Raw genomic sequence first — 27,835 nt, 5'->3', positions numbered from 1 at the left:
TATCATCCATGGAACAAGCAACATTAGTCTGTTGACCTGAAAATAATATCTTGAATCCTATAGAAATTAGGATTCAAAGGTCTGGTCAGACCTGGTCAGGGACCATCATTCACATATTATTCTTTCAAAGGACTCTAAAGTATTGGAAGGACAACTTCCACATATACCAACAGAAAACTCACACAAAGCTTTCCATAACATGACAACTTGTAAGAAAAGAACAGGAGAAACCTTTATCTTTTGAAACTCTGTTATCTTGAAATTGAAAATTGAAACTATGTTTTACCTTCACACCCCTTGGAAGGAGGTCGCATTAATTCATATAATCTGAACACAACATAATGATGCTTCTATATGTGTCATCTCTCCTATAAGTAGAGGACATGTAAGCTGGCATGGCTTAGGCAAATGGAAAGTGTCATGTCCCTTCTCTAGCCACTGTTATTTTTTCTCCTAATAAGGCTTACGTATGTTTCTTCTCCATACTTAGCCAATTTTCTGAGTTAGAGAAGTCTTTTGATTCAATAAGTGGTGGGGTCCAGTTCACTTAAGTGGCTTCCTGATTTTCAGTCATGGCTTGGGGCCAAGATAAATTAGATATTTTATGACTTCTTCCTACCTTGTGGCTCAGCGCTGAGGGTTATTCTTTTTTCTAATATTATTGCCAAGTTTAGGTTTGTAGGTGGAGCGCATATTTTGTGGTGGAAGAAAAGGAGGTATTCTGCAATCATTATGATTTTATATTATTTTTGGCCTGCCGCCAGAACTCCACGCTAAGGATGCAACCCCTGAGCATCAAGCCTTGGACGCCACCCCAAGCAAACAGTCCCAGTCGCTGCATGCATGCTACAGCAGTGTAGGTGCGGTTACAGTAGCAGATTTCAGTTTCAGAATTACAGTTCGCCATTGCTGAGGGTTTCAGAGGTATTTGTGAAGGGTTTCAGAGGTATTCACTCAGGCAACGCTGATGATGGACAATGAAGGGTTTGAGACCGCCGTGGGTCCTCCCCTAGATTACTCTGTCAGCTCTTGGTATTCCTCAATCATCCAATAAGAAATAAATAATATTGTTTTCAATACCTTACTTCTGTTTTAGACAGTTTAGGCATATCTGGTTTATATCCAATAAGAAATCTGTTCCAGAACTGTTTGATCTATCTTGAATGGAATGCTTCAATTTGATAGTATTTTCAACCCAATACCCTAGCTGGGTTATTTCAGAAAGCTCACCTAGGGAATAGACCATTAGGTTAAGAAGGTAACTATAACACATAAAAACACTGTCAGGAAAAGGAGCTCATTTCTGACACAACAGAGGAACAATTCTGAGGAATCATACCAGACAAACAACTGTTTGATTACCTCAATGGAAGCGACTTCTCTTGAAGAAATTTACAAGAAAGAGCTGGATTTATTGTTGAAAAATAGATCAATACTTACTATCAGAGGATAGCATGAAAAACCAATAGTGGATGTATGCAAATATACTCTTTTGGACCAGTGGCTCATCAAATTTGCATTACATGTAGATTTCCCTCCTCCAGGAACTTCTTTCAGCTTCAAATTATGTGGTTTCAATTCCCAATTTCTGAAGTTTAGTATAAGATTATGGCACACAGCAGACAACTTTCAAAACTTTCAGGTGTTCCATAAAGGTGCAAAAACTCTCAGGTGTTCCATAAAGGTGCAAAAACTCAACCAGATTTAAGACTTACAGATACCTATTGGGACAAGATATTGTTGTACACTTTGCATAGTGCTAATGTTTTTATTTATTGGATATGCATCTAAATGGGGCTATATGTGAATATGGACATCCCAATTGATGTGTCACTATGCCAAATGCCATTTGTGAAATGCACATAGAAAATACTGTGAGGCCCGTGAATCAGTAGTTTAAAAAATTTGAAAACATGAAACCTTATAAAACATAAAGAGAGCAAGCATTAAGACACAAACTCCAGATTTCTCGTGGAAAACCTTTTTGAGTTGAAAACCATGGCACTTCAAAAGCTTTTTATAAACAAATGGGCACCAAATCAAAATACAGATGTGAGCACCAACTTCAGTTTTCATACAAACATAAAAATGCACTTAAACCTCAGATAATTCTTGACTGACCAACTTCATGCCTTGACATCGAACACCTTAATTTTCAGATTTTGATAGGAATCATTCCATCTGATTTGCTGTTTAAAATAGGACCAGACTTTGGACTGTTGCTGAAATAATAGAAGTAAAGAACTCACGTACAAAAGTCCAAGCAGCAACACCACATCCCAACCAAACTCATTTGTTCAATATATCACTATCGAACTGCATCTTTACCTTGTTAATTCAGGTGAACCTTTTTCAGCTACACTATTTTATTTGACTTCTTTTCAACGTTTGAACTGCTGCACAAAAAACCTAGTATCGCACATCCTTCATCCCAGCAACCATATGCAACACATAGTATATCTTTAGCATAAGCAACGCACAGCTATAAGATACTTGTAGTCTTAACAGAATTCTACAATATTTCTTTTTGTATGTTTCGCATGCATTTCTTGTAACGTACCCCTAGTTTTGTATATCTTAAATAATGCTTCCACAACAACCTTCGTACACATGGCATAAGATATTCGAAACCTTTTTCTTAAAAAAACAAACTTTTTGAGAGTCCACTTTATCAAGCGGTCACAAATCTGAGAAACTGTTATAAAAGATAGGCCACCTTACCAAGGATAGCACATATACGCAGACCCCTATTTAAAAAAAATAGCCTCTGACAGCAACACATGGCAGTTAAATCCATACTTATATGCTTATTTTGTAAAATTATACTCACGACTACCATGTTCAGATTTAGGGGTGGCTGAAGGAATATTGAATTCAGACCACGTAGACCAATGTCGACATAACACACTTTCCTTGTGTTAAACATAGACCAACATCCATTAAAAAATATCTGACTTTTTGATTAGCCTATCCTTTAATATTAATGATAGCTGTGTGACACAAAGAGCACACATCTATTAATAGAACAGTTTTCCAATATCATGGAGGCAATAAAAATCATCTGAAACCATAAGATCAGACCACCGAACATATGAAAAATTTACTAATGTGTCATTCTGATTTGGCATAAAAAAGACATGCAAGCAGCTGACTTGGACAAGCAGCCAGCTCAAGCTAACACCCAAGAAGCTCAAACACACAACCAAGTAGCTCAAGCACGTAGGCAAGGAGCTCAAGCAGGAAAGCAAGCAGCTCGAGCAAGTAGGCAAGTAGCTCAAGTAGGTTACCAGGTAGGTCAAGTAGGCAAGTAGGCAGCTCAACCAAAAATTGAGTAGATCTATTGAATAATCAGCAGCTTGAACAGCACCATCAGATCAATCCAATATTACTTTGAGTAATACTCCAAAAGATTTACACAAACTTAACTAGCAAACAATTGACATCAATGACAAAATGTTTAACAATTTGTTGTGTGTCACTTTGAAATGTTGCAAATCAACAGAAAATCTCGCCATATGGGAGATAGAATGCCCCAATATAGGACAAAAAATTGGTAAGAAATTAAATATTATTAGCTAGTTTAGGAGGTGTAAGACTTTGGAAGAACATGTATCACATCATATGATGTGTGCGAGCATCTTTAGTGTTGTAAGAAAGGGGTTACAAAGTGGACTTGGATAGGACATCTTGGATAGTCTATCTTAGGCAAGTATGGGAGTTACATTCTATTCAAGGACGACACACATGTGAAGAATTTTAACCATGGATTTGGGTGCCCAATTAGGGCCCATAGTTTTATCTCATAGTTAAAGGAAATTGTAATGTCCCCATTTTCGAGTTCTCTTGCATTGTTGTTGACACTTGACACTGACATTTTGGGTTTGTTTTAGCTTGATCAGAGTGGTTGTTTGATGTTGCCAATGAGCTCAAATGATCTAAAGGACTCATCTGATGGTTTCAAATGTTATTTTTGGCTTTCGGTGTGTTCTCTAAGATTCTTGAGGGAATGTCTATTTATAATAAGTCACCCAATCAAGTCTGATTATCATCATTCATCAACGGTATCAATCCTACGCAATCAGTTTTTGATTCAATGCATTTCGACCATTTCCGCAAAGTGGGTGTATTATTGAGCTATATTTAATTAATTTTACTAAGGTTGCTATTTTAATTAAATTATTTTGTGATAGCTCGTTGGAACCAATTTATAATGTTTTAAATGTTGGGATGCTGAAAAGTGACATTAAGTATCGGAAATGTTTCAAAAATGAATTAAATCACTTTTTGGCAATATAAGGCTTAATTAAATAATAAAGTGATTTTATGATTGGGTTTCCCAGAAAATTCTCAACAAAGATAATTAAAAAACGTTTGAGAGCTCATTTGGCATTATGCAGTTTATTCTGTTTTTCTAATTGAAACCCTTGTGGTTTGAGTCTTTGAGATATCAAACGTGGTTCATCTCAACCTCTAGAGAACAAAAGCCCTCTTGAGAAGATCAGTTTTAGTGGTGAAAGATTCCTCCCTAGCTACTGATTTGGCGGAGTTACTGAGATTTCGCAATTGGATTCGAAGTCCAAGATTTGGAAATTTGTGAAGTCTTCAATGGAAGACAAATTTATGTGTTTGGGAGATTTATGGTGATAAAATGGAAGATAATTTAAATAGGCCAATTTATCCTTTAATTTGGGTGATTAAATGCATGAAATTTTAATATGATTTGTCCATCAACTTCATGTGAGGATTCAAAAGGGGTCAAACTAAGGAGATTAATAATGTTAAAATGCCATTATGGCTGCATGTGAGAATTCTATCTAATAATTATTGTATTTCTACTGCTGCTTGAACTCCTTGAGGGGTCGCTTGTAGTTAAGAGCTTCATTTATTCCTGTTGTGTGGAGTTTAGCCACTGAGGTTGGTTTGATATACATCTTCCTTGATGGGCATGCTATTTTTGCTGACTATTAGCATGGTTATTGTTGCTGCATAAGCTAGTTTGGAGGCAGATTGCATATTTTACTGGTGCACGAGTATTATGAATAGTGTAAAAACCTTGCTGGCCACATGGACATTTGTTTTGTGTGGGATCTTCAGCTGTACATGTTTTGGGCACAACTATAGCAGCGACTAACATATATACTTGGTGCCTCCTTTCCTTTGCTAAATCTTTGGACATTTGCATTTATTAGCAGTGCCTTTCAAGAGGAGAGACTTCAATCTTGTGCTAACCAAAGGGAAGGCATAATTAGTCAAAGCATTAAGCATTCGATATTTGCATGCAGCTGTTCATACACAGAAATACATGTAGTCTATGAGAATTATTTTATGTTTCATATTGGTACACGCAATGAAAGGTCAGCCTGTTGTATCTCTATTCTTGTATTTCTTAATCTGCTTTGGATATTGAAAGAATATTGACATTTCAATTGTGTGTAAATATGAATCTGGTTGTTCAGTCAATATATATTGTTTCTTCATTTCTGAGCAAAGAAAACTGTTAAAACACATTAAATTTTGCAAACTGAAATAATACATTAAACTACCGAGCAAACGGTTTGACAAAATTACTCAGAAGGGAAAGGTGAAAATTTGGGGTGAAAATCAGTAGTGGTATCAGAGCTAAAGTTTATGCAAAGCTGTTGGATAGTTCTGAGATTTAGTTTTTAGTTATAAGCATGAAATCAAAGGGTAGAGAATGGTTGGCCAATATACTCTTGGATATAGGTAGTAAACCCCGATATCCATCTCAACCAAGGGATGTTGTTTTCAACACTCTGAAAGAAGTAGAAAAGTGTTTGATCGTTGTAGAGAAGTCACCCTCCCTGATGTTGCGAGCAGATTGAAAAATAAATTGAATGAATGATTCAATAATCGGATAATTACATTGAACGATATATACATGTATGTATAGAGGTTACAAGACGATGTTCTATAATTAGAACATAACGTTAAAGTAAAAGATTAAAGAGCTAAATGCTAAATTAAGCGTGAAAGCTAAATTAAGCTTAAAAGCTAAATAAAGCTTAAAAGCTAATTACATAATAAAAAGCTAACTTAACAAGCTAAATAAGTCGACAACTAAAAATAGAAAATGACCATTATAGAAGATATTAATATTATTTTAACACCCTCCCTAATGGTCATCGTACTCAATACCCTATAGAAAACACTACAAGTGTTATGATCACAGATGCAAAGAACACTTTGCTGCTACGGAGACCCTCCCAGGATCTGTAGAATGCAAATGACCAAGAGTACCAAAAGCCATCCAAGCGAATGTAGCCTTCACATGCGAATTAGAGATCTGGCACACACGAATTACTGAAGCCTGAAACAATGATTTTGAGGAAAAAATCAGCAAACCCTTTTGCAGAAGAGTACCAACTCCAAAACTGACTGCAAGATACCACGGTTGCAGATGTTCGCCCTGGCAGGTGCGACCCAAACTGACTGCAACAAAGCTCGATTTTTGAGGAGAAAAATCAATCAAAACTAGAGAACTTCGGGAATCATAAATCCCACACGAACTTCGTGTATTACAGATGATTTTTGAGGAAAAAATCGTAAAAACCAACAAACAATTTTTGAAGAAAAAATCGTGAAAACCTAGAAATCCCATGCAAGCTTTGCGGATGACAAATAATAATTTTTAAGGAAAAAAATTTGAAACCCTACGAACAATTTTTGAGGAAAAAAAAATGTGAAAACCAAGGGACTTGTAGGACGAGGTCTGGCCTAAATCAATCTGATCAAGGCAACGATATTCAGATATCGTGAACATGCACTGTTTCCAGGTGTTGTGGCACTTGTTGAACTTCTGTCTGTGTTCCAACATGATGTTGGTCAAAGATGCCATCACGGAAACTGAGGTTGATCGAGGTCAACTGAGTGAAAGCAAGAGACAGAAGAATCTGATTTTTTTTTTTTAAGTCAGAATAGAAGCAGCTGCTGAAAAAAACTGAAACCCTGGAGAAGAATTCTGGCACAAATTTCGAGGTTTGGAAGAAACCCAAAAATTAATTTTTTTTGCAAACTTAAAACAGCATAAATGGTGCCCAAAAAACACCAAAATTCACGACATCCATAGAATTAGCAGAAATTGCAGACTGTTTTTAAATTCTAAGGCAAATTCGCTGTCACAAAATTTGAGGCATGGAAAACGAGGCACCCAGAAAAATCTGAGACCTACTCAGAAAATTTGTCGAAAAATCCACCAAGAATCTTAAATCAAAATGTAGATCCGACGGCTCAAAAATTGAGGCACGGAAAACGATGCACCCAGAAAAATCTGACGACGCAATTGAGGCCTCAAAAAACCCACTAAGAATTTGCAACTAGAATAAAATTTCGACTTGAATTGAAGGGTCAAAACCTTAGTCGAAAATTGCAGAAACCCTAGGAAAATTTTCAATCTACAAAAAAAAACCTCCAGGTTGCAGGCCCGAAAATGTCCAGAACCCTAAAAAGAACATGAACTGATGCCCAACATAAATAAATTCGCCCACGAACCAGAAACCCTCGGAACCTTCAAAAAGCCTTAAAGAAAGCAAAATCGTTTTTTATAAAAAAAACAATTAAAAAAATTTGGAAAATATTCCAGAAAGAAGGCTATGAATTTTTATTAAAAAATTCGACAAACTTTAAAGAATCCCATTGACCCGCTCTGATACCATGAAAAATAAATTGAATGAATGATTCAATAATCGGATAATTACATTGAACGATATACACACGTATATATAGAGGTTACAAGACGATGTTCTATAATTAGAACATAACGTTAAAGTAAAAGATTAAAGAGCTAAACGCTAAATTAAGCGTGAAAGTTAAATAAAGCTTAAAAGCTAATTAACTAAAAAGAAAAAGCTAAATGCTAAATAAAGCTTAAAGGCTAATTAACTAAAAAGCTAAATGCTAAATAGAGCTTAAAAGCTAATTACATAATAAAAAGCTAACTTAACAAGCTAAATAAGCCGACAACTTAAAATAGAAGATGACCACTAAAAATAGAAGATATTAATATTATTTTAACACAGATCTCAGTGACTTCCTAAAATCAGCATGGGTGGTTGAGACAAACAAACGATGAGATTAGACAAATTGTTACTTCATTTTTAAGCGAGATCATGAGAATTTCCACACCTAAATCTCCTTATGATGATAACAAATTGAAAGAGATAATTCATCTATTGGTGAATAGTTTCTAGGATATTGATGATATCACATGTTCTCACTATTCTAGAAGGGTTACCATACTTGAAACATTTGCAGATCTCGGATTGAATAAACATTGTGTTGGATTTGGGATTAAATGATTTGATCTACAAAATGTTTCTCCATTTCTTTGCCACAATCAAGAAAGAACATGGTGATAATGTTATTGAAGCCATTGAAACCATTCTAGTTTTGAGTATTAATGAGAGCATGATATGCCACAATCACTTTTTTCCATCTTGTCGGGTAACAGGAAGAAGGGTGATCATGAAATCCTATCAGTTAAAAAGGGCTTAGCTGAAAAGGTGATTGTGTAGTGTGAAAAAAAACTGGAAGATCTCTTTGATGATGAGGTGCTGGTGGATGAAGAGGAGTTTATAGCAGAAAAATTTTATGGAGAGACTGCCTTGAAATGTGAGGAATGTGTGATTGAGCCTTCGGATGACTTATTACTTATTAGACATGCATGCAGCTACTATCGATGAGATTGTGCATGAGGGAAAAAATCATTACAAAAAACTTGGACTTGAGTTCGGGTCTACCCAGTGATGTTTCTAAGACTATTGACTTCCTTGATGATTCCAATGGAGTGAAAGTATTGATGATATTTCCAGAAAAAGGATTCTAAACATGGGATCATTGAAGTTTTCAAGCCAGCTTATTGTGACAATTTTTATCACATCCCAGTAACGATAACACAAGTGGCTTTTGGTTTGACTTCCAAACCAAGCCTATGGAGAGAGGTGTTCAAAGACAGAATCAATGAAACAAGGTTTTTGTCCTAATGAAATCAATGAGGGTTTGCAACTCAATAAAATACTGTAAAGACAGAAACAATGAGGCAAGGTTTTTGTCTTGACCTCAAAGACCTTGCACAGGGGTTTCCATCTCTATTGGGCAATAAGAATTGATCAGAAATATTTTCTATCCAGAAGTGTCTTCAAAATAGTCCTTGACTTTGTTTAATATCAGCATGGGAAAGGTCTCCAATGCCCCATATTGGGCGGCTAAGTTCAATTTCAAATTGGCCACCTAAAAATAACTTCATCTTTTTTATTTTTTATAATTATTATGTTAGCATTAACATTTAATATTTAAATATATGTCTTAGGGTGGTGTCTGAATCACCTTTATAAATGCAACACTAGGGCCAACCTAGTTTGGGAGGGGGATGACATAAGATCAGCAAGCTTCAATTAATTTCATTGTTCCTAGCTGAAGTACCCATATGAAGTATATATAAAAACATGATTGGCTGATATTCAGGCATAAATTCTCCAGCAAGAAGAATCAAATTTCCAGACAGCCCAAGAAACATTTTTGTACAACATCAAAATTACTGTTGATTAAGAAAAAGAGATATTCTAGGTCCAAAAATAAAGAACAGTTCGCATAAGGAAAGGTCACCATGACACTAAGTTATTCCCCAAATCGATCATACGTCACAAGCACCATCTTACCATAAAATTCATCCTCCAATGTAGGCTACATACACCATTACTAAGAAAGTTGGAGATAATGCCTTTGAACTTAATCGAACAACTTATCTTGTCCTTGTATGACCATAAAATGTCATACACAAAGGTTCAAGCCAAAGCAAGCTACCAAAAGGCAAGTTAAAAAGGATCTATGATTGAGAACATTGATGATAACCCTATTAAACTAGTTTGCAAGAGAGTAAACTCAATGAACATCAACAAACCTATACTTAACCTTGGTATAAAAATTGCCATTTGAATAAACTTAATGAACATCAACAAACCTATTACTTAACCTTGCAATGAAAATTACTATTTTGTATAAACAAATAGCGGAGTAAATTGTCACCAATCCAATTTACACCTCATGTTTGTACTCCTACTTTAGCGTGTCCTATCCTCATACCCTCTATAGGTCCAGTTTGACCTAATTATCCGACTTTGGTGTCATGTACACCTTTTGGTAGGTTCTACTGTGGGATACGCTCCCCCCTAGCTTCTTATTTTGGTCCTATTTGTAGAAGGAATGCCCTAGTCTAGACTAGGGAGCCACAAAATGCCCTGGTCCATCTCAAAGGGTCCCCAATTTGAAATGGGGTAGGTGCTATATCTCCCCGACAGCATTTTATTCCCGGGGCTACACATGACTGTTGAAGGTCGGCCTAATCAATAATTTACCTAAGACACCCTATATAAACACATCCTATTAATCCATTTTAGACCTAGAACATCAATCCCTATCAGTCGTGCATCCACGAAGAATTCATTATCAAGCATATTCAAAGATTCAAGGCTACATATTCATCATTCAAGCATTAAGGAGCAAAGTTACATCAATCTTCATGCAAGCATGTGTGTTTGATTAGGGTTTTTCATGTTCATGTGTTTGTCATGCCATTGCATTCAACATTTGTGATTACATTAAAAGAGTGTTGCATCATCATCAATAATTGCAGATCCGAGGTATATTTCCCTAATATTTATTTCAATATTTGCATTATTTCATTCATAGTTAATTCCAAAACCGGGGTTTGACCTAAGGCAAAACCCTATTCCCAACATCTTTCCCTTTCTTTCTGTGTGCAGGAAATAAGTGCGGAGCTGTATTCAAGAAATTTGGTAGAGTCAACAGTGACAAACAGGTCAGTTTTTGATGGTGGAAAATTCAGAGGACTGGGGCGGATCTGTGCTACCTAGTCGCGAAAAATCAGGCCAAACTTTGGAGGATAGGTTTTAAACATCTCATTTTGCCTAGATCCAAGTTTGTGGCGCTATAGGATATTTATAGCTTATTGCTTCTAACAAATCACTTCAATAATCCCTCATTTTACCCTAATTGCACAACTACATTACGATTCAACTTAGAAAGGAGACTCACACCCCACCCAAAAATTGGTAAATCTAATTACTATTCTCAGCCCTTTTTCTAATCGAATAGTGGCTATATCTATTGGATTTACCTCCTTTCAATGTATGGTTAATTAGTGGTTTTACTTGTTGAAACCCTAATTCCAAATTTACACCATTACATTTTGGTGAACCCAACTCCTTGCATGCTTATTTCTGAGTTATGGTCTCAAATCTGATTTGTAGGCATTTGAAAAACAAATCTTGCACTCATAGATCATAGAAACATAAATTTAGTGGTTAAATTCATAAACCCTAATTTATTTTGCTAATTTTGGCTTGTGAGTTGCATAATTTTTCACTTATATTTTTAAATCTAAGTTTAGGCATTCATAATGGAAATTACTAAATCTAATTTGTTTGCTATTTCACATATGATTTTATTGTTTTTAGTTATATTTATCACAGTCATGTGTTGGATAATGGCTTCATTCATTTTGCATTGCTTCTTCTCACTCATAGTACGCTTGCCTATTGCATTTTTAGGGTTTCAAAAATATTTCCTACTTGCAAATCATATCTCAAAGCTTTTATCCATGTTATATGTTGTTTTATGATGACACTTTTAAGAACAATCATTACATGCAAAGAAACAGGACTCGAACTTGGGAGTCAAAACTCAGTTCAGACTCAACTGGACTCGGCAAAGCGAAAAACTCAAGAAATTTAGAGATTTTTAAAGATTTAAAACTTGTTTCATGCACCCTTTATTAAATACACGTTAAAGACACAATAACATCATCAAATAGAAGCTAATTTGATTACATACACAAGTATACATCCATCACATAAGCATAAACGCAAATTGTAGCTAAAGGAAATAACAAACATAGATATATAAATATTGTCAAATGTATACAATATTACGAAACTCATGGAATAAAAAATCCATGTCATCATATGATCAAATGTTCCATACAAATATCAAAAGTAAAAACAACTACAAGCCTATGGCTCAGAGGAGCCTGCATCCCCCTCCCCCGGCCTCGGCCCCCTACGAAGGCGTCTGAGGTAGGTCCTGGATGATTCGGCAGCCATACCCTCTCCCCGTGACACCATGCCACCCTCACCAACATCAGGTATATGAATATATGTGTCACTGTCTGCCTCTGAATCTGCTATCTCTGCTCGTGCTCTCTACTCCTCCTCTGCCATGGCTATAGCCTCAGCCTCTATATCTACCTGGTCGACCCAATCAATGTCATTGTCACTAAAGACAAGTTCTATCTCAGTGGTCCACTCAGCTTCAGGATCAACCTCCTCTAGAATGATAGGGGAGATGTCAGTCTGTGCATTCCTTTTCATTCTGAGGCAGAGGTGGTAGTGAACAAAGACAAGATCGTTCATCTTCTCCACAGATAATCTATTGCGTCTCTTGGAGTGTATGTGCTCAAACATACTCCAATTGCGCTCACAACCAGATGCGTTGCATGGTTGGCTCAAAATGTGAATGGACAACTTCTAAATATTTGGTGTTCTTGGGCCAAAAAAGCTCCACCAATTATCTGAATTTGAAATGAGAAAAATAAAAAAATCAGTCTCTCTCGACTCTCATTTAATAATATATAGTAAAATTAAAATTATGCCTTAGAATGTATTTTTACCTGGCATCATAGTTGTCCTACTTTCTTTGCAGATAGTACGAGAGAAGTTCTCCCCTTGAGCATTAGAAAACAATTCTATCTCTCGCATAAGTTCGGTCTGAGTACAGCCACAGGTGCCATCTTCTCCATGACTGAGTACAGCCCACTAAGAACCTCCTCATCCGCCTTGAAAAGTAGGGCTGAAATGGAATGTCCAATTCAGATAATATGATGTTGCATGGATGGGCCTATGAAGCTGGTTATGCCATCTATCAATGATATCCCAAATGGGACGATACCTGCTCTCATCTCCGGCATAGACGGATTTAATGGCCTCCTTGGCCCTATCCTTGCCCTCATATATGTAGCCCATTGCAGGCTTATCCCCATATGCAACTCGCAAGAGAACCACCAAGGGCTTAACAAACTGCAAAATTGCAAATATTGTGTAATTTATAAAAATGAGCAAATAAGAGAAAATGATGAATAAATTATAAAACGGAAACTTAAATTGTAGAATTTATAAAAAAATTTACCTTCACAATCTCATCACAAGGGGTCCAAAAGCCTCCCTCATCAAAAATGCATTCTGCCATATCTATCCTTGCAATCGTAGCAGCATAGGATGAGGAAGCCCACTCCTCACCAACAATCATACGTCTCAAGGCCGCCTTACAGCAAAGCATGGATTGTAATGTAATGAAGTTAGTGCCAACTCTGGTGATTCCAGGACGAGCTAACTCCCTTTTCTTTGTGTATTGCCTCATAAGAGCTAACACCCATTAATGATTATATACAAATTTGCAAATATTTCTTGCCCTTTCTACACATCTCTTAATCCATGGGAGTTTTCCAATATCCTCCAACATGAGGTCAATGCAATGGGCAGCACATGGAATCCAAACTATAGATGGGTGCCTCTCCATCAAAAGTCTACCTGCAGCAACATAATTTGCTGCGTTGTCGGTGACTACCTGCACCACGTTCTCGTCACCCACCTCATGTATCACCTCCTCTAATTTCTCACATAGGAATGTGGCATTTTTGCAGTGTGTAGAGGCATCAATTGACTTGATGAAAACAATGCCCCCTGAAATTAAAAATAAAGCAAGATCAATGATCATTCAATAAATCATTAAATCAAAAATCAAAAAAATTAATGACTAAATGAAATTCAAATTGATCAATCAACTGTGGAAGAAACAAGAAAATTAAGGAGAGTTCTATTTCTCCTATCTGTCCAACCATCAATCATGATGGTGCAACCTGTCCTACTCCATATTTGGTGTTGATCCTCTAATTCCCTCTTCACATCACATACTAAATCTGTCAAAATTGGTCCCCTTCAAATTAAATTCAGAAGGGGCTTTGAACCCCACCCCGCATATGGTAAGGGCATCAACCATTTCCTACCAATAATGAGACCTGTCACAAATAAATTAAATGAGATAGGTTAAGTATGTACTATGTACAACAAAAAATCAAACAAAGAATCAAACTATAAATATTGAAACAATCAAACAAAAAATATTCACCTGGAACACTGCAGTAGACCCAAAACTTGCCAACTGCCATTTTAGCGGCCTCATGGACCTCCTTGTTCCAACCCATGCTCTCAAGCAACTGTTGGGACCCAAGAGTAGTGCGAGGCTCAAAATAGGAATCCAACCTAGATTTACGAATTCTAGGACCAATGCTAACACTCCCACTACCACTAGCAGTGTCAGTGCCAGGAGTAGGACCATGAGCAATGCCAGTAGCACTAGCACTAGCAGAAGCAGAAGCACTAGCACTGAGACGATTTGGAGGCATGGAAGAAGGCCCTCCAACACAACCTAAACCAATGGCCGCCAAATCATCCTTTTGCTTCTTCGCCATTTCCTTCTTTTGTTCGAGTGCTTCAACTGCCACATAGCACTCACGTGTAGCCTCAACAATTGCTTTTGTGCATGGGTTGGCATCATGGCCACGTACACCAGCAATATGGTATTTCAATCTATATATGCCTCCATGGAATATTGTTTTGCAATATTTACACTTTGTCTATCCTTTTTTTTGCCCAGGAAAATCTTCATGAAATTTCCAAGCGAAGTCCTTTCTAAGTGGGAGTCTAGAAGCAGACATTGTATGATTGTAATGTGAAAATTGAGGCAAATAAGAAAGTCAAGGTTGCTGCAATAAGACATTATTACAAATACAAAAAAAATTAATATTTGAGAATTTGTGCATTCATTGTACATTTTTTTCAAAAAAACAAAGGTAGGGTTTGTAAATTTTTTTAAATAGAAATGTAAGGTTTGATCAAAATTTGAAACCCTACTTTTTTTTAAAAGAAATTTGCAAACCCTACATACATTAGATTTTGGAAGAAAATGTAAAACTTTCAAATCAAATGAATAGAAAATGAAATTTTTGCTTACAAGAAACAAAAAAAAATCAAAAAATCAATCTTACCTCTTACAACAAGCTTGAAATGAGCTACAAACTCTTCCTTTCCAACTCTTGATGCACCAAATAAAATCATAATGCAGCCCCAATGTGATGTATGGATGAAATCTTGAGCTTCCTCCTTGCTAGGTTTTCTTCGATGAACCCTTGTTTCTCTTCACAACTCACTTTCCTCCTATTTTGCCAAATGAATGAAATGAAGTTCACTTTTAGGGGCAAAGCAAAATATAAACAAAAAGAAAATCAGATAAAAACATTTTAAAACATGTTTTTTTGTGTCTTTAAGTTGCCTTATGTCGGCCGAGTTTGGGAGTCGAGACTCACCAAACTCGGCGATTTCAAGCGATTTTGGCGAGTGGCGATTTTGGGTGATTTTTGGGGCCAAACACATCCGAGCCCGAGTCCAAGCCCAGTAGACTCAGCAACCCTGACTCAACTCAGAAATTGCCCAAACTCAGCAATTTTGGGCGATTCCCGTTTCTCTAATTTACATGTGTAGATCATATAAAGGCTTTTGTAGACAATGATAATCCAAGAGATGGCATTAACAAAGTTAGTACTTGTACCTCTCCTAGGGTATCTAGTGTGAATGAGGAAAAAGTTAATACTTCTATCAATGATCTCTCTAATGGAGAGCAAGCATTGAAGAGCAACATGACTCCATCCTCTTCTCATAGGCATACTCTAGTGCAAAGGGGGCAAGATCAAAATGTTGGTTTATCAATCTCTCTAGATCCTCCTTATTCTCCTATAGCTTATCTTAACCATCAAAATATTTGTAGGGATGATGATGTTATGCATTTTATTCATGACCTATCTCCTCATATAACATCAAGCAAAGATGAAGCCTTCGATAATAAGGACCTTCCCTTCCAACCTATCGAAAAGGATATGAATAATGATGATAGAAAGGAGAAAATTCCTACAAAGGATATTCCTTCTTTATCTAATTCTCCCTTTGATCCTTCCATGCGCCCTTACACTACAAATTTTAAAGAAATTCATGATAATAGTCCTTCACAATTGAAACATTCTTATAGGAGTGGTTATAACATAATCTCAAAACAAGGTTCTCGTGGACAAGGAATCAAAGTCCCTATAAACCCTCCTTCACAAGCTAGTACAAAAGGTCTAGGACATCCTCATCTTTCACCTATGGATGATCTCCTTAGGGTGCAAAGGTTTAAGGAGTATTTTGCAAGATAGGGAAATTATCCTCCATCTAAAGGTGCCTCTTCCTCAAACAATTCTTTTTGCTCATATCATCAAACCCATGATCACCATGCCAATGATGAATACAAGAACTCGTTGATATTAGGACTATCAAAATCATTGAAGACAATCCTCCCTCTAGCGAACCTTGTCCTACATCTCAAGAGACAAGACCTACTCCTATTGATGACCAAGAGAAATTAGCTACAAGAATCTTTTGAAGATTGAAGGATGATAAGAATGTTGTTTTCCTTTCATTAGACTTAATCACAATTATAAGCATAAGGAAGTTGATGAACATTGTCTTTTTCATCATGGTTATTCTCATTCTCTTGGAAATTGTAAAGCCTTTAAATCATTTGTTCAAGACCAATATGATCGAACCCACATAGCTCTTACAGCTGATCTTACGCTTTTTCTTGGTGAAGAGGCAGTGCCTTATCACTCCATTCACCCAATCATGTTGCTCCTCACCCTATGACACTAGTAGTTAACTTCATTGGGGGATCTTTGTCATGAGTGGTGATGCTTTTTCAATAACAATCATCTTGGGGCAGAAACATAATTCTTCCTTGTTTCCTCGCTTGGGGGGCAAGGATGGTATATTCAAATCAATTCTCTCTCTACTTTTCGAAGATTACCTCTTCTTTAGAGTTTCATTTTGCATAAAATGATGTCCTTTCTTGCATAGAATTATCCTTCATGCAAGTACATGTGTGTTCCTTGGGTAGGACCTATTCCTTGCTTGAAACGGTATGTTTCTTATTGTTGACGTGTATTTTGTACACGACCAAACACAGAATAAAATACCTAAAGGGTACCTTATCCTCTCTTGAATACAGCCTCCGAATGCTGAAGATGTCGCGAAAAGGATCAATCGGGATGACTTCAAGGTTCTTTGCTGTAGGATCTCTACGTGTGGATAAGCACCAGTGGTATGATGTGATTTGCTGGAATCACAAGGGGACATACACTTGATGACCTAAACGTCTGATTTGCTGGAATCACAAGATTTTACCAACTAACTGGAAGACAAACAAATGGCAAAAGATGCAAGGTTCAAGAAGTCTACTCTACTATATAGAAAGGAGAAGATAGATAGAGAGTAGTTAGAAGGTGAATAGTTAGTTGATAGAGTAGCAATTAGAGTAGAATAGGAGGACAAGGCAAGAAATTGTTGCCATTGATTGTAAACAAACTCCATTTTCATTGAAGTAATGGTGAAGTGTGTCGTTTCTTGCAATATGCATGGTTTCTTGTTGAATCTTCAATTCTAAATGGTAGATGATTAGATCGAATGAAGGAAATTGTTGAATGCACCTGTGTGGAATCCGTTTAATCCATACCACTAGCCTCGTACTGATTGCAAGGACGCCTTGTGTGGTCAACTGGAATGAAATGAGCTTAATCATAAGTCGTTACACGTCTATTGTTTCATGCAGATGTTGTGACCATTTCACACATCGTCCCATTAGACTGGGGACCCCCTCTTTTTTTGCTTTGTTTTTTGCTTCTCTCTGCTTGTTCTTCTCTCTGTTTTTAGGGTTTTGGGTAAGTGAGTTGTCTGTCTGGACTAGGGCTAAACCTTAGGGGTTCTTTTGGATGTCATTCAGGCTAAGTCCAGTCAAAGTTTGGAGAATTGTTAAGTGTCCTCCCTAAGAATTGAGATGATTGATATTAGGTAAGTCTTTCAGGAGAGTCAAATAGGTCTCAGGTTAGGTCTAATAAAAGGTTTTTAGGGTGAAATCCAATTTTGACTAAGTGTTAGCATTTTTGAAGGTGAAATTGTGTGTTCTTGCCTAGGTGAGTTTGATCAATTTTTTGAAGCAAGATGATGCCTGAAATAGACAAATCGCTCCTGGCCCTCAGAGAGGGCCCAGGGCGAAATTTATCCTGAGTGCAATTTCTTGTTTTTGATGGACTTGCTAACTGGTTCCTGACCTTGAAAATGACCTGACTTTGCCTTGTGAAGCAGTTTGAGACTTAAATTTGAAGCATTTTGGCCAAAAAGGGTAAAATCGCTCTTGACCCTCAGTGAAGGCCTAGGACGAAAATGTTGTTTAAGTCATATTTGTCACTGACTTTTCTAAATTGCTTTGTGCAGGGTCTCCTGGAAGGATGATTGAACGTGACTTGATGCTTTGGACGGTTTGGAGACGTGAAAGATGGTGAATTTTGGAAACTAAGAGAAAAATTGCTCCTGACCCTCAGAGAGAGCCCACAGTGAGAAATCTTATAGGGGTCATTGCTAGCCTTATTTGGTCGACTTAAGATGTCAAAGGCATGGGGATGGATGAAATGAGCACAATGAAGTATCCAAACTTGATCAAAGATCATGAATTGAAGGGGTTTTGCCTAGGAAAGGTAAAATCGCTCTTGACCCTCAGAGAGGGCCCACAGCGATTTTCTTTGTGTGCACATTTTTGGACCTTTCTTGGACATGAATTTTTATTCATAGCAAAGAACAAAATGACATCTTCCTTGGTAAAGTGATTTTTAGATGAAAAGTGAAGCATTTTGGTCCAGGTAGCAAAAATCGCTCCTGACCCTCAGAGAGGATCCAGGGCGAGATTTTCAAATATGCATTCTTCTTGCAAGGGAAAAGTATGTTTTATGATTGGAAGGGATGAAGGAAAGCATTTTCTATCCGTTGAATATAATTTGGAGGATCAACACAAGATGAAATCAACCCAAAATCAAAAAATCGCTCCTGACCCTCAGAGAGGGCCCACAGCGAGAAACCTAATATGGGAACTTTTCATCCAAGTTTGAGGAAAGCTAAGGTTAGGCATGGGTTTTAAACGATGTTTGAAAAGCCTTGAAGTGAAAAGAAATCGTTGAGAATCAAAATTTTGAAGGCAATTACAAAAATCGCTCTGGACCCTCAAAGAGGGCCCATAACGATTTTCCAGGATTCTCTCCTTGGTTTGAAGAATTGAGATAAAATCTTGCTTGGACAGGAGGAGAACGTGATGTGTTATGCCTTGGAGGTGATTTGAAGATTAAAAGATAAAGGAATTTGCCTAAAACCAAAAAGTCGCTCCTGACCCTCACTGAAGGTCCAGAGCGAGATTTTCAAAAAATGCATGTTTTCTTCAAAATGGTGCTAAGGCAAGGTTAGGATAAGGCGAAGAGACCTCCAAAAACATGATGAATATTGTTTTGCCTTTGAAACTTGATGATTTTGGTCAGAAAATGAAAAATTGCTCCTGACCCTCAGAGAGGGCCCAGAGCGAAATTATTGAAAATCCTGATTTTACCTTGCAACAACAAAGCGAGTATGGATGAGATGGATGAAGGAAGAACATTGCCAAGTGATGAATGAAGTTTCAATGAAAAATGGTGGATAATCAAGCTCAAAATCAAAAAGTCGCTCCTAACCCTCAGGGAGGGCCCAGAGCGAAAAACACCAAAAACACACCTTTTCCCCAAAATTTGACAAAGCTAAGTTTGCAAGTCAGTGAGGGGGCCGAGTTGAAATGTCTTGAAGAGATTTTGGAGGTTGAAAAATGCTAAATTTGAGCAAAAAATGAAAAATCGCTCTTGACCCTCAGAGAGGGCCCACAACGAGATTTTGATTTCCTTCATTTTGCAATGAAAAGAGACCAAGTTTTGATCATAAATGGAAAATAAAGGACTTTCTCCACCCGCCTGAAGAAGTTTTGACTAGAAATGATGAAGGACTTTGTTGAAAACAGAAAAATCGCTCCTGACCCTTGCTGAGGGTCCAGGGCGAGATTGCCTTTAAGGACATTTTTTCCTCCAAAATTGTCGATGAATTAACTTGGTGGTATAAGGGAATGGATCTTAGAAGTGACATCGAAGGGTCAACAATCAAGTTGAGGTGGATTTTAGCTAGAAAATGAAAAAATCGCTCCTGACCCTTGCTGAGGGTCCAGAGCGAAATTGACATTTCCACCTGTTTTTCCTCATAAAAAATGTCAGATTGGAAGTGCAACGCGTTAACTAGATATCAGTTTACCCTCCAGGAGATTTTCAAGTCAAAATGTGAAATATTCAAGGCTAAAATTCAAAAATCGCTCCTGACCCTCGGAGAGGGTCCAGGGCGAAATCCTCATGAAATCTCATTAAGCCTTGTTTTAAAGATTCATATTCTCCAAATTGCACTTGATCGCCAACATTGCTAATTTTGAGACATTTGGAAAATTAAGATTAAATTAGCATTAAATTAAAAACATTTTGGCATTTAATAAATTAATTTTAAGCCTTAAAAAATCGAACTTCTATCTTGGAGGCATCTAAAATTAATTTTTATTAAATTAAAATTAAATATATAGCACTCAAGGCACTATTTTGATTTATTTTGCCAAGTCGGCCCCCCTTTTTTGGAATTTTATTTATTTTTAACCTCCATTTTGCCAAGTCGGCCTAGAGGGAGCAAAGGGGTGAGCACTCTATATATTGGAGGTGTTTTTTCACATTTCAAATCATTCAATCATTGCCTTAAGTGCGAATTGGAGAGCTAATTGGAGGTGCGAAATCTAGTGTGCTTGGAGCGAATTTCTTTCAAGTGTTGAAGACTAGAAGGAGGTGGAGTTTTTATCTTTTCCAAAGCTAGAGGAGGCGCAATTCATTCAAGAGAGGGCTTTGATCTACATTTTGCCTAAGCAAAATTCATCTATTTTTGCATCATTTCTTAGAGTTTAATACTCAAGAGGAGGTATGGCGAAATCATCTTGACACCCTTGTTGAAGATTTGATTTTTGAACATTTGTTTTGGAAAAATCTAAGTATCGCATGGTTAACTAGGAAATGATAACTCAAGATTTATCATGAAGTTTCCTAATTAAAATCTTATATCTTCCTTTTAAGTTTAATTTCTACACTTCAAGATTTATTGCTAATTGTGAAATGTTGTGTAGGTGTCAAGATGGCGACTCCAAAGGCAGGAGCATCCACTAGTCGTCTAGCTCTCATCAAGGAAGATCAGAAGAACGACGAATTGGAGACCAGGATCGTGTCCAAATGGAGTAATATGGGAGATACCAACTTGGGAAACTTCAATGTGAAGAAGTTTTGAGAGGACCCCTACATTGGCAAGCCATCACCCGTCGCGAAGAAGATAATTGAAAGTGGCATCATCAAGGCGACAGGTTTCCCTCCAGCAGTCCAGTGTCATGAGCTAATGATCGAGTGTGCCCGCCACTAGGACTCACAATCAAGATCGATCGTATCCAAGGAAGGAAACACTTTAGCTTACCTTTCAGAGGAGGCTATAAGTGAGGCTCTTCATCTTCCAGAGCATAAAGATATGATTTACAAAAGTTTAGAAGGAGCCAGGTCAATGTATGAAGATGATCCTGACACCTGTTTGAATCTCATCAACAAGAATTGGTTGCTCAAAAGTCGTCCTCGTCTGAACAAGATTCCTAACACACCACATAGAATTGATTTCCCGGAGGAGTACAGAGATTTGATAACTTTGCTCAATCGAGTTACAGGGGCTCCTCAAGCCTTCTACTTCGAGAAGTGGATGTTCTTCTTCATTCAAGTGATAGTCCAAGGAAAAGGAACGCTTCATTGGGCCAGAATTATTAGCAATAGCCTGGACGTGCAGTTGAGAAGACTAAGGCCTACCAAATCATTCCATATGAGCTCATATGTCATATATGCCTTGATCAGGAGTTTCGAGTATGCAGGGCTACCTCACAGAGGAGTGATCGAAAGAGGACCCGGAGAGGTGAGAGTTTGTGACTCTTATGTTCATCTGCATCATCCACCTGGAAGTGACTACAAGTTAGTCAATGATACCTTCACGATGAACATCACTAGGATATTGCAAGGCAGGATTCACAATCGACTATCTCTGGATGCACAAGAGCTTGTGAAGAGGTATGGTGCATGGTTCATCCAGTTTCAAAAGTTTACATATATCAGAATTCAGGGGTGTCCTTCACCTCCCTACATGTTGCCGAGATATCCGACAGACAGGATAGTGCTACTTGAGGTAACCAGGCAGTTGGTAGCTTGTGCAAAGGTATCCAGACACAAGCATGGAAATGGAGTTCCCGTGCCTATCATATTGGGGAATTCAATTGAGGTATGTCCTAATACTCAAGCTTCGGAGGATGCAAAGAAGGAATTAGCCTTGTATTCATTCACCTTCTTTGCCCCGCGGGAGAATTTTGATCCTTATGGTTATATGGAGGAAACAGTTGCTAGGAAGTACGCACATGAGTTTCAGGTAGAAGACTTTTGGATGAATTTCTCAAGTGATTTAGAAGTGAAAAGAAAGATGCATTCCAGATTACCTTTAGATTTCATCAGGAAATGCAAAGTTTACAGAGTAGCCGATCAAGCTCAGGACAATGGCAGACATCTCCAGTCATCCTATGACAAAGAAGACAAAGCAATAAAGATAGATTGGAATGAGCCCGAGGTTTTCGACTTGAGAGCTTTGATGGCTCCTGTTTTATCATGTACTCGCAGATGGGTGGACGTACAGCATCAGAAGTTAAGAGAGCAGAACGTACCGATGACTTTTACTTTGGAAGCTAGACCAGATGAGGGAGAAGCTAGCGTGAGTGAGAACACCTCTCATCCTAGAGGCGCAAAGAGGAAAGAAAGACCTGAGAAAAGAGAATCTTCCAAGAAGAAGCAAGAGGCCAATCGAGATCGTCCATCGAGCACATCTTCTTGACATGGAAAGAGGGCAAGTCAAGCTGAAGGTCAAGAGAAGATAGTACCTGATGTTGATGAATCTGTGGAATCCATGGTGCAAAATGACAAACCAGAGAAAGGACAGACACCTCCACATTCATCAAGTTAGTCTCCCCAAATTAATGAGCTACATGAAGATCAAGGAAATGATGATGAAGCGACATCTCCTCTCCGAGAAGATGAACCACTACTTTAAGAAATACAGGTTAGAGAGACAAGATCCGCCATCCCAGATTGGCTGAAGGAGAGACTGACAAGGGTGATCATGATTAAGGAGGAAGAAAATGTGATTGATTTGGAGAGCCTTATAGGAAATTCTCAAGAAGTACCGGAAAAGAAGAAGGCCACCAAGATGTCCAAGGTGATCAGAGATGAGGCAGGATCCAGGAAATTGCAAATAGCTACACCAGTAGTGGACAAGCATGAAGATGAAATTCTTGCAGATGAGTATGATGTGGAAACATTTGAGCTTGGTCCACTCACTACTGAACAGGCAATGGATGAGGCAACCGATTCATTTGAGGCACTTAAAGACAAACTCAAGGAAGAAGTGGAAAAGAATAAGAGGCTGGAGAGAGAGGTCGGTGCTTGGAGAAGCTACTTTAGTCATCTTAATCAGCCCTTGAGACGTCAAGATCCAGCAGTATCTCCCGTGCAAGCATTTCCTCTTGAATCAGTTGGAGAAGCAGAAAGGGTCAAAAGCTTGGTTCAGCTTATGAGTTCTTGGATTGATAAATCCCACACGGTAGCCGTCGAGTTTGTGACAAAGATGATGAAGACAATCCATCGAGCTATCCAGGTCCTTGGGATTATTCATAATTTATTGATTACTGTAGCTGCTTTTGCTCATACTAGAGATGTTATCATTCCTGTCCTAATAAGGCAAACACCAAGACGGATCCTGGCATAGGAAAAGATAATGGATGGAGGATCTCATAACCTATTACAATGGTCAGCTCTGCTCCAGATGAAAGAGGTCCTTTTCGAAGACATCAGCTTGAAATGCAGTCAAGTTGAAGGTGTCATCCATCCAATTCAAGATAAAGTGTTTGAAGTTTTATGTACCATCCTCGACCGACGAATCGAGATTGAGACAGATGTGGACATCCAAGAGTTGGAGGATAGAGTCAAAGTCATCTTTTGCAAAGATGAGAATGTCATCATAGATGAGCAACGGGATCTAATGTTTACTACTATGCTCCTGATTGAGAAGATCAAAGAACTCGAACCTGGATGGGAGGTGACTCTTCTCACTGCCCTTGACCAGGTCATTCACTTGGAAGAACGAATGAAGAATCTTCCTGAGATTCCTATTGCTAAGATTGAAGGAATTGTGTCCAGATTCGTTGCATATGCTAAGAAAGAGCATTGGAAAGGGAACAAGGTTCTAGAAGAGAGGTTGTTATAGGATGATGTGGCATCTTAATTATCATTGGTCTATGTTTCCTCGACTTTTGTGCCAATTAAATATTTGGCTATGCATTTAATAATGTTCATCTAGAAGGGAACTTTTTGTAACAAACCCTAATTAGGGTTTAGGTGTCGGAATCCCAGCCGTTGATCTTCTTTTGATCTGGGCCGTTCATTGTAATTGAGGATGCTATATATACCCTCACTCATTTTCATTAGAAGATTAGAAATTAGATGATTAGATATTAGAGAGATAGATAATAGTTAGAGCTTTGGAGAGAAGAAAGTTATTTTGTAGCAAGATTGAGTAGTGAAGAAAGAATTTTGAACAATTGTTGTCCATTTGGCTTTGAGATCAATAAAATATTGAAGTTATGGTGTTTTATTGCAATACTTGTGGCTATCTTCATGGTTGTTTATCTTCTTGAATCATTCTCAGTCGAAGTAGTATTTAAGTTTGAAGGACTAAGTGTTATGCTTGATCTTTGGTGAGATTCGTATCCAAACCACTAGCTTCTTACTGATTGTAAGGACGCCTTTTGTGGTCAACTGGAGATATTGAGATTGCTTGAACATTCAATCATTATTGAACTATTGATATGTATCTTTATGGTAGTATCTATAATTCTTGATGATTTGAAAATCACTAATCACCTTAGAAGATCGCATCAATTCCAGTAGAGTTGTAATTCCTTGGCAATACTGAAATTGGTAGAATCTTACCGAGTCTAGCCTACATTGAGTCATTCTTAGGATTAGAGTAGGATTCATCTCTTGAAAACCCTATCTTTTGATCTTTTTTGAGAATTTGTTAGTACTAGGAAAAATCTTGTTCCTGCAGTCAAGTTAGAGCAACACGGACCAACTTTCAGAGTGCATAAGACCCCTTGAAGAAACAGCATTTACAACGACCATTGGTGCTTATCCACACGTAGAGATCCTACAACGAAGAACCTTGAAGTCACCCTGATTGATCCTTTTTGCGATATCTTCAACATTCAGAGGCTTTACTCAAGAGAGGATAAGGTACCCTTGGGTATTTTATTCTGTGTTTGATAGTGTACAAAATACACGTCAACACTTATGAATAAATCTCTCCTTAGAGGTTGTGTAATCCTTCTCATTGTCCTTATGCTTGGGGGTCATTGATCTTTCCTACCCTTTCTAAGGATCCACTTTTCCTTTCTTGAGTGGTGTTTGCTTACAATACGATGTCATTCCTTGTGTAAAGTTGTTTGTTTTCTCAAGGATTCTCTCTTATGCAAGAGGTGTGTATCCTTGACTACAACCTCTTCTTCACTTGGTAATGTATATCTATTATAAACAAACCCCTCACTTTGGGTCAAAAGTGTATCATCCTTCATTAAGAACCCCTTTCACCTAGCAATGGGAGGAAGGTACGCATTCTTGTTCGCCTTCCTCTCTTTTGGCTGATGATGCTATTTTTGTTCAAACAAACTTCTCTTGGATTAGATGTCTTTGAGAAAAGATCTCTTCTCCTCCAAGGATTCCCTTTACACTAGTTGCAAGATATCTCTTTTTCAACTATTTTGTCCTTGCTTGTAAGAGTAATGCCTCTTTAGCTTGGATGTATGGACATTCTTGCCTAAAAGGATATCGCCTTGGTGTTGAAGGTGTGTATCCTTGTTTACAGCTTCCTTAAGACATCCACATAGAGCTATGTTGATATCTTAAATGGGGGGAAGCATTGCATATCGCCCTCTTCGTACTATATTTTGCAACCTAGAAAAAACAAAGTCTTATACAAGATGTTTCATGCATGAAACCAAACACAACATTTATATGTCTTATACAAGGTACACATTCTCAAAACCAAACAAAACAAAGCCTTACACAAGATGTTCTCGAAACCATGCATATATTTGTCTTATACGGGGATGTTCACACTCAAAACTAGACAGAATAAAGTCTTACACGAGATGCTTCATGCCCGAAACCAAACACACATTTGCATTTTCATTTCATGTCTTATACAAGTTGTTGCATGCTTGAAACCAGACAAAACAAAGTCTTATACGAGATACTTAACTCCTGAAACCAACTAGCAGCATATGCGGCAGGATGAGTGGAACTAGCAAAACACAACTAGACTATTCCAACTCTCCTCCCCAACATGGATCACGTAGCAAAACACAGCTAGCTCATGGCATCCATGTCCTCTCTCTTTTCTCTTCCCCATGAGCTCATAGCTTTTCTATTTGTGGATAATGGTTCACTATTTGATGCATGCTCTTTCTCAGTGTTCTTGTGATAGCATTCCGAGAATGATATTAGTAGTTGAGACATTTTGATTATCAAGGTCTCTTCAACTAGTTGACTTGGAGCCTTGTTGTCTTTTGTGTTGTGTTTTTTGTCTTTGTTTATCTTTGTTTGCCTTTTTGTCTTCATCTTGTCTTGTGTGTCCTTGCATAAGATTGTGTGAGTTAAGATCCTAAGATTGGGGGCTTGGTTCCTCAAAATTAGTGATGTCTTATCTCCTTGTGATCTCGCTCCTAATTGCTCATTTTTCTCTCATCATTCTACTTTACCATGAGTAATTGCATAGGTTCATACTCCCGCTAAAGTGGGTACTAAATGTAGCATCGTAAATTGTCACCAGTCCAATTTACACCTCATGTTTGTGCTCCTACTTTAGCGTGTCCAATCCTCTTCCCCTCTCTAGATCCAGATTGACCCTATTATCCAACTTTGATGTCATGTACACCCTTTGGTGGGTTCTACTATGGGATATCCTCCCCACTGGTTGTTTATTTTGGTCCTATTTGTAGAAAGACCAAGGCGTGGAATGCCCTGGTCTGGACTGGGTGCCCCAAAATGCTCTTGTCCCTCTCAAAGGAGCCCCAATTTGAAATGGAGTAGGTGCTATATGTCCCCCAAAACATTTGATTCCCGAGGCTACACATGACCGTTGGAGGTTGGCCTAATCAGTAATTTACCTAGGGAAACCTATATAAAGACATCCTATCAATTCATTTTAGACCTAGAACATTAATCCCTATCATTTGTGCAACCATGAAGCATTCATTATCAAGCATATTCAAAGATTCAAGGCTGCATATTCATCATTCAAGCATTGTGGAGCAAAGTTACATCAATCTTCATGCAAGCATATGTGTGTGATTAGAGTTTTTCATGTTCATGTGTTTGTCATGCCATTAAATTCAACATTTGTGATTACATTAAATGAGCATTGCATCATCATCAACAATTGCAGATCTAAGGTATATTTCCCTAACATTTATTTTAGTATTTGCATTATTTCATTCATGGTTAATTCCAAAATCAAGGTTTGACCTAAGGCAAACCCCAATTCCCAACATCTTTCCCTTTCTTTCATGTGCAGAAAATAGGTACAGAGTTGTACTCAGGAAATCCGACAAA

At 37.7% G+C, this 27,835-nt stretch overlaps 1 protein-coding gene across 1 annotated transcript in view; it reads right to left on the bottom strand.

The window, feature by feature from the left end:
- Positions 1–27,835, bottom strand: part of LOC131049702 (non-functional NADPH-dependent codeinone reductase 2) — a 99,462-nt gene that overhangs the window by 6,215 nt on the left and 65,412 nt on the right. The window lies entirely within an intron of this gene.

The sequence above is a fragment of the Cryptomeria japonica genome, chromosome 1, assembly GCF_030272615.1.
Source record: "Cryptomeria japonica chromosome 1, Sugi_1.0, whole genome shotgun sequence".
In the NCBI taxonomy this organism is placed as follows: domain Eukaryota; kingdom Viridiplantae; phylum Streptophyta; class Pinopsida; order Cupressales; family Cupressaceae; genus Cryptomeria; species Cryptomeria japonica.
The sequence above is the reverse complement of the archived record's forward strand: the minus strand, read 5'-3'. Positions and strand labels throughout refer to the sequence as shown.